The sequence below is a fragment of the Lithobates pipiens genome, unplaced genomic scaffold (assembly GCF_037356315.1).
Source record: "Lithobates pipiens isolate NorthernLeopardFrog02 unplaced genomic scaffold, aLitPip1_a1.2 Scaffold_1, whole genome shotgun sequence".
NCBI lineage: Eukaryota > Metazoa > Chordata > Amphibia > Anura > Ranidae > Lithobates > Lithobates pipiens.
Genome location: NW_027507685.1, coordinates 114,863,908 through 114,876,488, shown reverse-complemented (window position 1 = coordinate 114,876,488; position 12,581 = coordinate 114,863,908).

The following is a 12,581-nucleotide window of genomic DNA, read 5'->3' as shown; positions in this document are numbered from 1 at the left end:
AGAGCTCCGTTCCCAATGTATAGAGATTATTGTACATAGAGCTCCTCCCCAGTGTATAGAGATCATTGTACATAGAGCTCCACCTCCAGTGTATAGAGATCATTGTACATAAAGCTCCTCCCCCAGTGCATAGAGAACACTGAACATAGAGCTACACCCCCAGTGTATAGAGATCATTGTACATAGAGCTCCTCCCCCAGTGTATAGAGATCATTGTACATATAGTTCCGCCCCAAAGTATAGAGATCAATGTACATAGAGCTCCTCCCCCAGTGTATAGAGATCATTGTACATAGAGCTCCGCCCCCAGTGTATAGAGATCACTGTACATAGAACTCCACCCCCAGCGTATAGACATCATTGTACATAGAGCTCTGCCCCAGTGTATAGAGATCATTGTACATAGTGCTCCACCTCCAGTGCATAGAGATCATTATACATAGAGCTCCTCCCCCAGTGTATAGAGATCATTGTACATAGAGCTCCGCCCCCAGTGTATAGAGATCATTGTACATAGTGCTCCACCTCCAGTGTATAGCAGATCATTGTTCATAGATCTCCTCCCCCATGTATAGAGATGATTGTACATAGAGCTCCACCCCAGTGTATAGAGATCATTGTATGTAGAGCCCAGCCCCCAGTGTATAGAAATCATTGTACATAGAGCTCCTTCCCCAGTGTATAGAAATCATTATACATAGAGATCCTCCCCTAGTGCATAGAGATCATTGTAGAAAGAGCTCCTCCCCCAGTGTATAGAGATCATTGTACATAGAGCTCCTCCCGCAGTGTATTGAGATAATTGTACATAGAACTCCTCCCCTAGTGTATAGAGATCATTGTACATAGAGTTCCTCCTCCAATGTAGTGAGATCATCGTACACAGAGCTCCTCCCCCAGTTTATTGAGATCATTATACATAGATGTCCTCCCCCAATGTATAGAGATCATTGTACATAGAGCTCCTCCCCAATGTATAGAGATCATTGTACATAGAGCTCCTTCCCCAGGGAATAGAGATCATTATACATAGAGCTCCTCCCCCACTGTATAGAGATCATTGTACATTAAGCTCCTCGATCTGTGTATAGAGATCATTGTACATAGAGCTCCTCCCCCAGTGTATAGAGAACATTGTACATAGAGCTCCTCCCCCAGTGTATAGAGATCATAGTACATAGAGCTCCACCTCCAGTGTATAGAGATCATTGTACATAGAGCTCCTCCCCCAGGGAATAGAGATCATTATACATAGAGCTCCTCCCCCACTATATAGAGATCATTGTACATTACGCTCCTCGATCTGTGTATAGAGATCATTGTACACAGAGCTCCTCCCCCAGTGTATAGAGATCATTGTACATAGAGCTCCTCCCCCAGTGTATAGAGATCACAGTACATAGAGCTCCACCTCCAGTGTATAGAGATCATTGTACATAGAGCTCCTCCCCAGTGTATAGAGATCATTGTACATAGAGCTCCGCCCCCAGTGTATAAAGATCATTGTACATAGAGCTCCGCCCCCAGTGTATAGAGATCATTGTACATAGAGCTCCTCCCCCAGTGTATAGAGATCATTGTAGCTAGAGCTCCCCCTCCAGTGTATAGAGATCAATGTACATAGAGCTCTTCCCCCAGTGCACAGAGAACACTGAACATAGAGCTCCTCCCCCAGTGTATAGAGATCATTGTACATAGAGCTCCTCCCGCAGTGTATTGAGATAATTGTACATAGAGCTCCTCCCCTAGTGTATAGAGATCATTGTACATAGAGTTCCTCCTCCAATGTAGTGAGATCATCGTACACAGAGCTCCTCCCCCAGTTTATTGAGATCATTTTACATAGATGTCCTCCCCCAATGTATAGAGATCATTGTACATAGAGCTCCTCCCCAATGTATAGAGATCATTGTACATAGAGCTCCTTCCCCAGGGAATAGAGATCATTATACATAGAGCTCCTCCCCCACTGTATAGAGATCATTGTACATTAAGCTCCTCGATCTGTGTATAGAGATCATTGTACATAGAGCTCCTCCCCCAGTGTATAGAGAACATTGTACATAGAGCTCCTCCCCCAGTGTATAGAGATCATAGTACATAGAGCTCCTCCCCCAGGGAATAGAGATCATTATACATAGAGCTCCTCCCCCACTATATAGAGATCATTGTACATTACGCTCCTCGATCTGTGTATAGAGATCATTGTACACAGAGCTCCACCTCCAGTGTATAGAGATCATTGTACATAGAGCTCCTCCCCCAGGGAATAGAGATCATTATACATAGAGCTCCTCCCCCACTATATAGAGATCATTGTACATTACGCTCCTCGATCTGTGTATAGAGATCATTGTACACAGAGCTCCTCCCCCAGTGTATAGAGATCATTGTACATAGAGCTCCTCCCCCAGTGTATAGAGATCACAGTACATAGAGCTCCACCTCCAGTGTATAGAGATCATTGTACATAGAGCTCCTCCCCAGTGTATAGAGATCATTGTACATAGAGCTCCTCCCCAATGTATAAAGATCATTGTACATAGAGCTCCGCCCCCAGTGTATAGAGATCATTGTACATAGAGCTCCTCCCCCAGTGTATAGAGATCATTGTAGCTAGAGCTCCCCCTCCAGTGTATAGAGATCAATGTACATAGAGCTCTTCCCCCAGTGCACAGAGAACACTGAACATAGAGCTCCGCCCCCAGTGTATAGAGATCATTGTATATAGAGCTCCGCCCCAGTGTATAGAGATCATTCTACCTAGAGCTCCGCCCCCAGTGTATAGAGATCATTGTATATAGAGCTCCGCCTCCAGTTTATAGAGATCATTGAACATAGAGCTCCGCCTCCAGTTTATAGAGATCCTTGTACATAGAGCTCCGTCCCCAGTGTATAGAGATCATTGTAAATAGAGATCCTCCCCCATTGTATAGAGATCATTGTACATAGAGCTCCACCTCCAGTGTATAGAGATCCTTGGACATTGAGCTCCGACCTCCAATGCATAGAGATCATTGTATATAGAGCTCCTCCCCCAGTGTATAAAGATCATTGTACATTGTGCTCCTCCCCTAGTGTATAGAGATCATTGTATATAGAGCTCCTCCCCCAGTGTAGAGAGATCATTGTATGTAGAGCCCAGCCCCCAGTGTATAGAAATCATTGTACATAGAGCTCCTTCCCCAGTGTATAGAAATCATTATACATAGAGATCCTCCCCTAGTGCATAGAGATCATTGTAGAAAGAGCTCCTCCCCCAGTGTATAGAGATCACTGTACATAGAGCTCCTCCCCCAGTGTATAGAGATCATTGTACATAGAGCTCCTCCCTCAGTGTATTGAGATAATTGTACATAGAGCGCCTCCCCTAGTGTAAAGAGATCATTGTACATAGAGTTCCTCCTACAATGTAGTGAGATCATCGTACACAGAGCTCCTCCCCCAGTTTATTGAGATCATTATACATAGAGGTCCTCCCCCAATGTATAGAGATCATTGTACATAGAGCTCCTCCCCAATGTATAGAGATCATTGTACATTACGCTCCTCGATCTGTGTATAGAGATCATTGTACACAGAGCTCCACCTCCAGTGTATAGAGATCATTGTACATAGAGCTCCTCCCCCAGGGAATAGAGATCATTATACATAGAGCTCCTCCCCCACTATATAGAGATCATTGTACATTACGCTCCTCGATCTGTGTATAGAGATCATTGTACACAGAGCTCCTCCCCCAGTGTATAGAGATCATTGTACATAGAGCTCCTCCCCCAGTGTATAGAGATCACAGTACATAGAGCTCCACCTCCAGTGTATAGAGATCATTGTACATAGAGCTCCTCCCCAGTGTATAGAGATCATTGTACATAGAGCTCCTCCCCAATGTATAAAGATCATTGTACATAGAGCTCCGCCCCCAGTGTATAGAGATCATTGTACATAGAGCTCCTCCCCCAGTGTATAGAGATCATTGTAGCTAGAGCTCCCCCTCCAGTGTATAGAGATCAATGTACATAGAGCTCTTCCCCCAGTGCACAGAGAACACTGAACATAGAGCTCCGCCCCCAGTGTATAGAGATCATTGTATATAGAGCTCCGCCCCAGTGTATAGAGATCATTCTACCTAGAGCTCCGCCCCCAGTGTATAGAGATCATTGTATATAGAGCTCCGCCTCCAGTTTATAGAGATCATTGAACATAGAGCTCCGCCTCCAGTTTATAGAGATCCTTGTACATAGAGCTCCGTCCCCAGTGTATAGAGATCATTGTAAATAGAGATCCTCCCCCATTGTATAGAGATCATTGTACATAGAGCTCCACCTCCAGTGTATAGAGATCCTTGGACATTGAGCTCCGACCTCCAATGCATAGAGATCATTGTATATAGAGCTCCTCCCCCAGTGTATAAAGATCATTGTACATTGTGCTCCTCCCCTAGTGTATAGAGATCATTGTATATAGAGCTCCTCCCCCAGTGTAGAGAGATCATTGTATGTAGAGCCCAGCCCCCAGTGTATAGAAATCATTGTACATAGAGCTCCTTCCCCAGTGTATAGAAATCATTATACATAGAGATCCTCCCCTAGTGCATAGAGATCATTGTAGAAAGAGCTCCTCCCCCAGTGTATAGAGATCACTGTACATAGAGCTCCTCCCCCAGTGTATAGAGATCATTGTACATAGAGCTCCTCCCTCAGTGTATTGAGATAATTGTACATAGAGCGCCTCCCCTAGTGTAAAGAGATCATTGTACATAGAGTTCCTCCTACAATGTAGTGAGATCATCGTACACAGAGCTCCTCCCCCAGTTTATTGAGATCATTATACATAGAGGTCCTCCCCCAATGTATAGAGATCATTGTACATAGAGCTCCTCCCCAATGTATAGAGATCATTGTACATAGAGCTCCTTCCCCAGGGAATAGAGATCATTATACATAGAGCTCCTCCCCCACTGTATAGAGATCATTGTACATTAAGCTCCTCAATCTGTGTATAGAGATCATTGTACATAGAGCTCCTTCCCCAGTGTATAGAGAACATTGTACATAGAGCTCCTCCCCCAGTGTATAGAGATCATAGTACATAGAGCTCCACCTCCAGTGTATAGAGATCATTGTACATAGAGCTCCTCCCCTAGGGAATAGAGATCATTATACATAGAGCTCCTCCCCCACTATATAGAGATCATTCTACATTACGTTCCTCGATCTGTGTATAGAAATCATTGTACATAGAGCTCCTCCCCCAGTGTATAGAGATCATTGTACATAGAGCTCCTCCCCCAGTGTATAGAGATCACAGTACATAGAGCTCCACCTCCAGTGTATAGAGATCATTGTACATAGAGCTCCTCCCCAGTGTATAGAGATCATTGTACATAGAGCTCCCCCCCAGTGTATAAAGATCATTGTACATAGAGCTCCGCCCCCAGTGTATAGAGATCATTGTACATAGAGCTCCTCCCCCAGTGTATAGAGATCATTGTACATAGAGCTCCCCCTCCAGTGTATAGAGATCAATGTACATAGAGCTCTTCCCCCAGTGCACAGAGAACACTGAACATAGAGCTCCGCCCCCAGTGTATAGAGATCATTGTATATAGAGTTCCGCCCCCAGTGTATAGAGATCATTCTACATAGAGCTCCGTCCCCAGTGTATAGAGATCATTGTATATAGAGCTCCGCCTCCAGTTTATAGAGATCATTGAACATAGAGCTCCGCCTCCAGTTTATAGAGATCCTTGTACATAGAGCTCCGTCCCCAGTGTATAGAGATCATTGTAAATAGAGATTCTCCCCCATTGTAGAGATCATTGTACATAGAGCTCCACCTCCAGTGTATAGAGATCCTTGTACATTGAGCTCCGACCTCCAATGCATAGAGATCATTGTATATAGAGCTCCTCCCCCAGTGTATAAAGATCATTGTACATTGTGCTCCTCCCCTAGTGTATAGAGAGCATTATACATAGAGCTCCTCCCCCACTGTATCCCAGTGTATAGAGATCATTGTACATAGAGCTCCACCACCAGTGTATAGAGATCGCTGAACATAGAGCTCCGCCCCCAGTTTATTCGAGATCATTGTACATAGAGCTCCTCCCCCAGTGTATAGAGATCATTGTATATAGAGCTCCTCCCCCAGTGTAGAGAGATCATTGTATATAGAGCTCTGCCCCCAGTGTATAGAGATCATTCCATAGAGATCCGCCCCCAGTGTATAAAGAAGAGCTCATTGTACATAGAGCCCCTCCCCAGTGAATGGGGATCATTGTATATAGCGCTCCGCCCCCAGTGTAAAGAGATCATTGTATATAGCTCTCCGCCCCCAGTGTATAGAGATCATTTTATATAGAGCACCTCCCCCAGTGTATACAGATAATTGTATATAGAGATCCACCTACAGTGTATGGAGATCATTGTACATAGAGCTCCGCCCCCAGTGAATAGAGATCTTTGTACATAGAGCTCCTCCCCCAGTGTATGGTGATCATTGTATATAGAGCCCCGCCCCAAGTGTATGGACATCATTATACATAGAGCTCTGCCCCCAGTGTATAGAGACCATTGTACATAGAGCTCCAACACCAGTGTATAAAGTTCACTGAACATAGAGCTCCTCCCCTAGTGTATAGAGATCATTGTACACAGAGCTCCTCCCCCAGTGTATGAAGATAATTGTTTATAGAGCTCCTCCCCCAGTGTGTAGAGATCATTGTATATAGAGCTCCTCCTCCAGTGTACAGAGATTACTGTACATAAGGCTCTGCCCCAAGTGTATTGAGATCATTGTACATAGAGCTCCTCCCCCAGTGTATAGAGATCACTGTACATAGAGCTCCACCTCCAGTGTATAGAGATCATTGAACATAGAGCTCCTCCCCCAGTGAATAGAGATCATTGTATATAGAGCTCCTCCCCAAGTGTATAGAGATGATTGTATATACAGCTCCGCCCCCAGTGTATAGATATCATTGTACATAGAGCTCCTCCCCCAATGTATAGAGATCATTGTATATAGAGCTCCTCCCCCAGTGAATAGAGATAATTGTTTATAGAGCTCCGCCCCCAGTGTATAGATATCATTGTACATAGAGCTCCTCCCCCAGTGTAGAGATATAACTGCACATAGAGCTCCTCCCCCAATGTATAGAGATCATTGTATATAGAGCTCCTCCCCCAATGAATAGAGATCATTGTATACAGAGCTCCGCCCCCAGTGTATAGAGATCATTGTATATAGAGCCTTTCCCCTAGTGTATAGAGATCATGGTATATAGAGCTCCACCTCCAGTGTATAGAGATCATTGTACATAGAGCTCCGTCCCCAATGTACTGAGAGCTTTTCCCGTGTACAAAGATCTTTTTACATAGAGCTCCACCTCCAGTGTATAGAGTTCATTGTACATAGAGCCCCTCCCCCAGTGCATAGAGATCATTGTACACAGAGCTCCTCCTCCAGTGTGTAGAGATCATTGTACATAAAGCTCCACCCCCAGTGTATAGAGTTTTGTGTACATAGAGCTCCGCCCACAGCGTATAGACATCATTGTACATAGAGCTTCACCCCCAGTGTATAGAGATCATTGTACATAGTGCTCCACCTCCAGTGTATAGAGATCAGTGTACATAGAGCTCCTCCCCCAGTGTATAGAGATCTTTGTAGATAGAGCTCCACCTCCAGTGTATAGAGATCAATGTACACAGAGCTCCTCCCCCAGTGCATAGAAAACACTGAACATAGAGCACCAACTCCAGTGTATAGAGATCATTGTACATAGAGCTCCTCCCCTAGTGTATAGAGATCATTGTACATAGAGTTCAGCCCCCAAAGTATAGAGATCATTGTACATAGAGCTCCTCCCCCAGTGTATGGAGATCATTGTATATAGAGCTCCGCCCCCTGTGTATAGAGACCATTGTACAAAGAGCTCCGCCCCCAGTGTATAGAGATCATTGTACATAGTGCTCCACCTCCAGTGTATAGAGATCATTGTACATAGAGCTCCTCCCCCCGCGTATAGAGATCATTGTACATAGAGCTCCGCCCCCTGTGTATAGAGACCATTGTACAAAGAGCTCCGCCCCCAGTGTATAGAGATCATTGTACATAGTGCTCCACCTCCAGTGTATAGAGATCATTGTACATAGAGCTCCTCCCCCGTGTATAGAGATCATTGTACATAGAGCTCCGCCCCCAGTGTATAGAGATCATTGTACATAGAGCTCCGCCCCCAGCGTATAGACATCATTGTACATAGAGCTCCACCCTCAGTGTATAGAGATCATTGTACATAGTGCTCCACCTCCAGTGTATAGAGATCATTGTATATAGAGCTCCGGCCCCAATGTAGAGAGATCGTTGTACATAGAGGTCCTCCCCTAGTGTATAAAGATCACTGTACATAGAGCTCCGCCCCCAGTGTATAGAGATCATTGTACATAGAGCTCCTCCCCCAGTGTATAGAGATCATTGTACATAGAGCTCCGCCCCCCAGTGTATAGAGATCATTGTACATATAGCTCCACCTCCAGTATATAGAGATCATTGTACATAGAGCTCCGCCCCCAATGCATAGAGATCATTGTACATAGAGCTCCTCCCCCAGTGTATAGAGATCATTGTACATAGAGCTCCTCCCCCAATGAATAGAGATCACTGTACATAAAGCTCCTCCCCAAGTGTATAGATATGATTTTATGTACAGCTCCACCCCCAGTGTATAGAGATCACTGACAAAGAGCTCCGCTCCTCGTGTATTGAGATTATTGTATATAGAGCTCCGCCTCCAGTGTACAGAGATTACTGTACATAAGGCTCTGCCCGAAGTGTATTGAGATCTTTGTACATAGACCTCCTCCCACAGTGTATAGAGATCAATGTACATAAAGCTCCTTCCCAAGTGTATAGAGATCATTGTACATAGAGCTCCTCCCCCAGTGCATAGAGAACACTGAACATAGAGCTCCGCCCCCAGTGTATAGAGATCATTGTACATAGTGCTCCTTCCCCAGTTTATAGACATCATTGTACATAGAGCTCCTCCCCCAGTGTATGAAGATGATTGTACATAGAGCTCCTCCCCCAGTGTATAGAGATCATTGTACATAGAGCTCCGCCCCCAGTGTATAGAGATCATTGTACATGGAGCTCTGCCCCCAGTGTATAGAGATCATTGAACATAGAGCTCCTCCCCCAGTGTATAGAGATCACTGCACATAGAGCTCCGCCCCTAGTGTATTGAGATTATTGTATATAGAGCTCCGCCTCCAGTGAACAGAGATTACTGTACATAAAGCTCTGCCCCAAGTGTATTGAGATCATTGTACATAGAGCTCCTCCCACAGTGTATAGAGATCATTGAAGATAGAGCTCCTCCCCCAGTGAATAGAGATCATTGTACATAGAGCTCCTCCCCTAGTGTATAGAGATCATTGTACATAGTGCTCCACCTCCAGTGTATAGAGATCATTGTACATAGAGCTCCTCCCCCATGTATAGAGATCATTGTACATAGAGGTCCGCCTCTAGTGTATAGAGATTGTACATGGAGCTCCTACCTCAGTGTATAGCTCTCATTGTACATAGAGCTCCTCCCCCAATGTATAGAGATCATTGTTCATCGATTTGGGGGCCCCTCGGTGACATGAATATGTAGTTGGGGGGGTCCAGCAATTCTTGGGTCAAATTTGGGGGCCCCTCGGTGACATGAAGATGTAGTTGGTGGGTTCAGCAATGCTTGGGTCACATTTGGGGGCCCCTCAGTGACATGAAGATGTAGTTGGAGGGTCCTGAAATTCTTGGGTCACATTTAGGGGCCCCTCAGTGACATGAAGATGTAGTTGGGGGGTCCAGAAATTCTTGGGTCACATTTGGGGGCCCCTCGGTGACATGAAGATGTAGTTGGGGGGTTCAGAAATTCTTGGGTCACATTTGGGGGCCCCTCGGTGACATGAAGATGTAGTTGGGGGGTTCAGAAATTCTTGGGTCACATTTGGGGGCCCCTCGGTGACATGAAGATGTAGTTGGGGGGTCCAGCAATTCTTGGGTCGCATTTGGGGGTCCCTCTGGGACATGAAGATGTAGTTGGGGGTTCAGCAATTCCTGGGTCACATTTGGGGGCCCCTCGTGACATGAAGATGTAGTTGGGGCTCCAGCAATTCTTGGGTCACATTTGGGGGTCCCTCTGTGACATGAAGATGTAGTTGGGGGTTCAGCAATTCCTGGGTCACATTTGGGGGCCCCTCGGTGACATGAAGATGTAGTTTGGGGCTCCAGCAATTCTTGGGTCACTTTTTGGTGCCCCTCTGTGACATGAATATGTAGTTGGGGGGTCCAGAAATTCTTGGGTCACTTTTGGGGGCCCCTCAGTGACATGAAGATGTAGTTGGGGGGGTTCAGCAATTCTTGGGTCACTTTTGGGGGCCCCTCTGTGACATGAATCTAGGCCGTAGCACAGTACTGATGGCTCTAGACTGTCCTGGAAGACGATTGGCTGTTGATCAGAAGACGGCTTTGTATGTAAAGAAGAACTCCGGATGAAGCTAGAAAAGACGGCAGAGTAATGTGTTTCCCACCTATGCCCCCCCCCCCGCCCCCACTACAACAATCAGAACCCTCTTTGTATGATACGATCCATGGCGTGTCTGGGGGGGTAGATGAGGGAGGTGGGTTTTAATATTAGGATTTCCTATTGCAGTTCCCACTGCAACCCTTTAGTGCACCATCTAGTGGCTGCATGAGGGAAGTGCAGGCCCAGTTACTTTACATATCCAGGGAAGAGGGGATTGTCGGGGGGGGGGGGATTATCGGGGAGGGGGGCATGAGGGGATTGTTGGGGAGGGTGAGGCGGATTGTCAGGGAGGGGGATGAGGGGATTGCCAGGGAGGGGGGATGAGGGGATTGCCAGGGAGGGGGGATGAGGGGATTGTTGGGGGGATGAGGGGATTGTCAGGGAGGGGGGGGTGAGGGGATTGTCGGGGGGGAGGGGATTGTCAGGGAGGAGGGAATGAGGGGATTGTTGGGGGGGGTGAGGGGATTGTCGGGGAGGGGGCAGAGGGGATTGTCAGGGGGGTGAGGGGATTGTCGGGGAGGGGAGATGAGGGGATTGTCCGGGAGGGGGGTGAGGGGATTGTCGGGGGGGAAGTGGATTGTCGGGAGGGGTGAGGCGGATTGTCGGGGAGGGGTGAGGCGGATTGTCGGGGAGGGGTGAGGCGGATTGTCGGGGAGGGGGGATGAGGGAATTGTCGAGGAGGGGATTGTCGGGGGGTGAAGCAGATTGTCAGGGATGGGGGGCGAGGGGTATGTCAGGGAGGGGTGAGGTGGATTGTCGGGGGTGGGATGAGGGGATTGTCGGGGGTGGGATGAGGGGGATTGTCGGGGAGAGGGGGATTATCGGGAGTGAGGCGGATTGTCGGGGGGGGGTGAGGCGGATTGTCGGGGGTGGGATGAGGGGGATTGTCAGGGGGGGTGAGGCGGGTGGGATGAGGGGATTGTCCGGAAGGGGGGGTGAGGGGATTGTCGGGGAGGGGGTGAGGCGGATTGTTGGTGAGGGGATTGTCGGGGGGGGGCTCTCCCACACAGGACAGGAAGAGAGTCTCCGCCAATCCTTAAAGCAGAACTCCACTTTCTCAATGCTCAGGCACTCTGGGTAATCATTCTCCTCCCATCATTCATAGGAAGGGAGATCACAGTCATTGCTTTTATTCTTATTGATGACATTTCTTCAGTCACTTCCTCGTTTCTGGCCTAGGCCAAAATTATGTCATACATCACAGGAGTCTTCAGGAGGGGAGGGGGGGGGGCCTTCACACCCTGTCTGCATGCCTGAGCTAAGGACAGATGGATTGTAGGAAGTAAATGCCACATGATTCATGTGCCCTTACTCATAGATTTATGAATGGAGATATGGATGGATGATTGGGTGGAAACAGAAGCCCCCTCTGTGGGAGGGGATTTAAAGGACTCCTCCCATTCCATTCTATGGGGACGCCTCAGTCCGGACTCCTACCGATCACTTCTATGAGGTCGCCTCGTTCCGGACTCCTCCCGATCACTTCTATGGGGACGTCTCGGTCCGGACTCCTCCCGATTACTTCTATGGGGACGTCTCGGTCCGGACTCCTCCCGATCACTTCTATGGGGACGTCTCGGTCCGGACTCCTCCCGATCACTTCTATGATGTCGCCTCGGTCCGGACTCCTCCCGATCACTTCTATGGGGTCGCCTCGGTCCGGACTCCTCCCGATCACTTCTATGGGGTCGCCTCGGTCCGGACTCCTCCCGATCACTTCTATGGGGACGTCTCGGTCCGGACTCATCCCGATCACTTCTATGGGGACGTCTCGGTCCAGACTCCTCCCGATCACTTCTATAGGGACGTCTCGGTCCGGACTCCTCCCGATCACTTTTATGGGGACGCCTCGGTCCGGACTCCTCCCGATCACTTTTATGGGGACGCCTCGGTCCGGACTCCTCCCGATCACTTTTATGGGGACGCCTCGGTCCGGACTCCTCCCGATCACTTTTATGGGGACACCTCGGTCCGGACTCCTCCCATTCCATTCTATGGG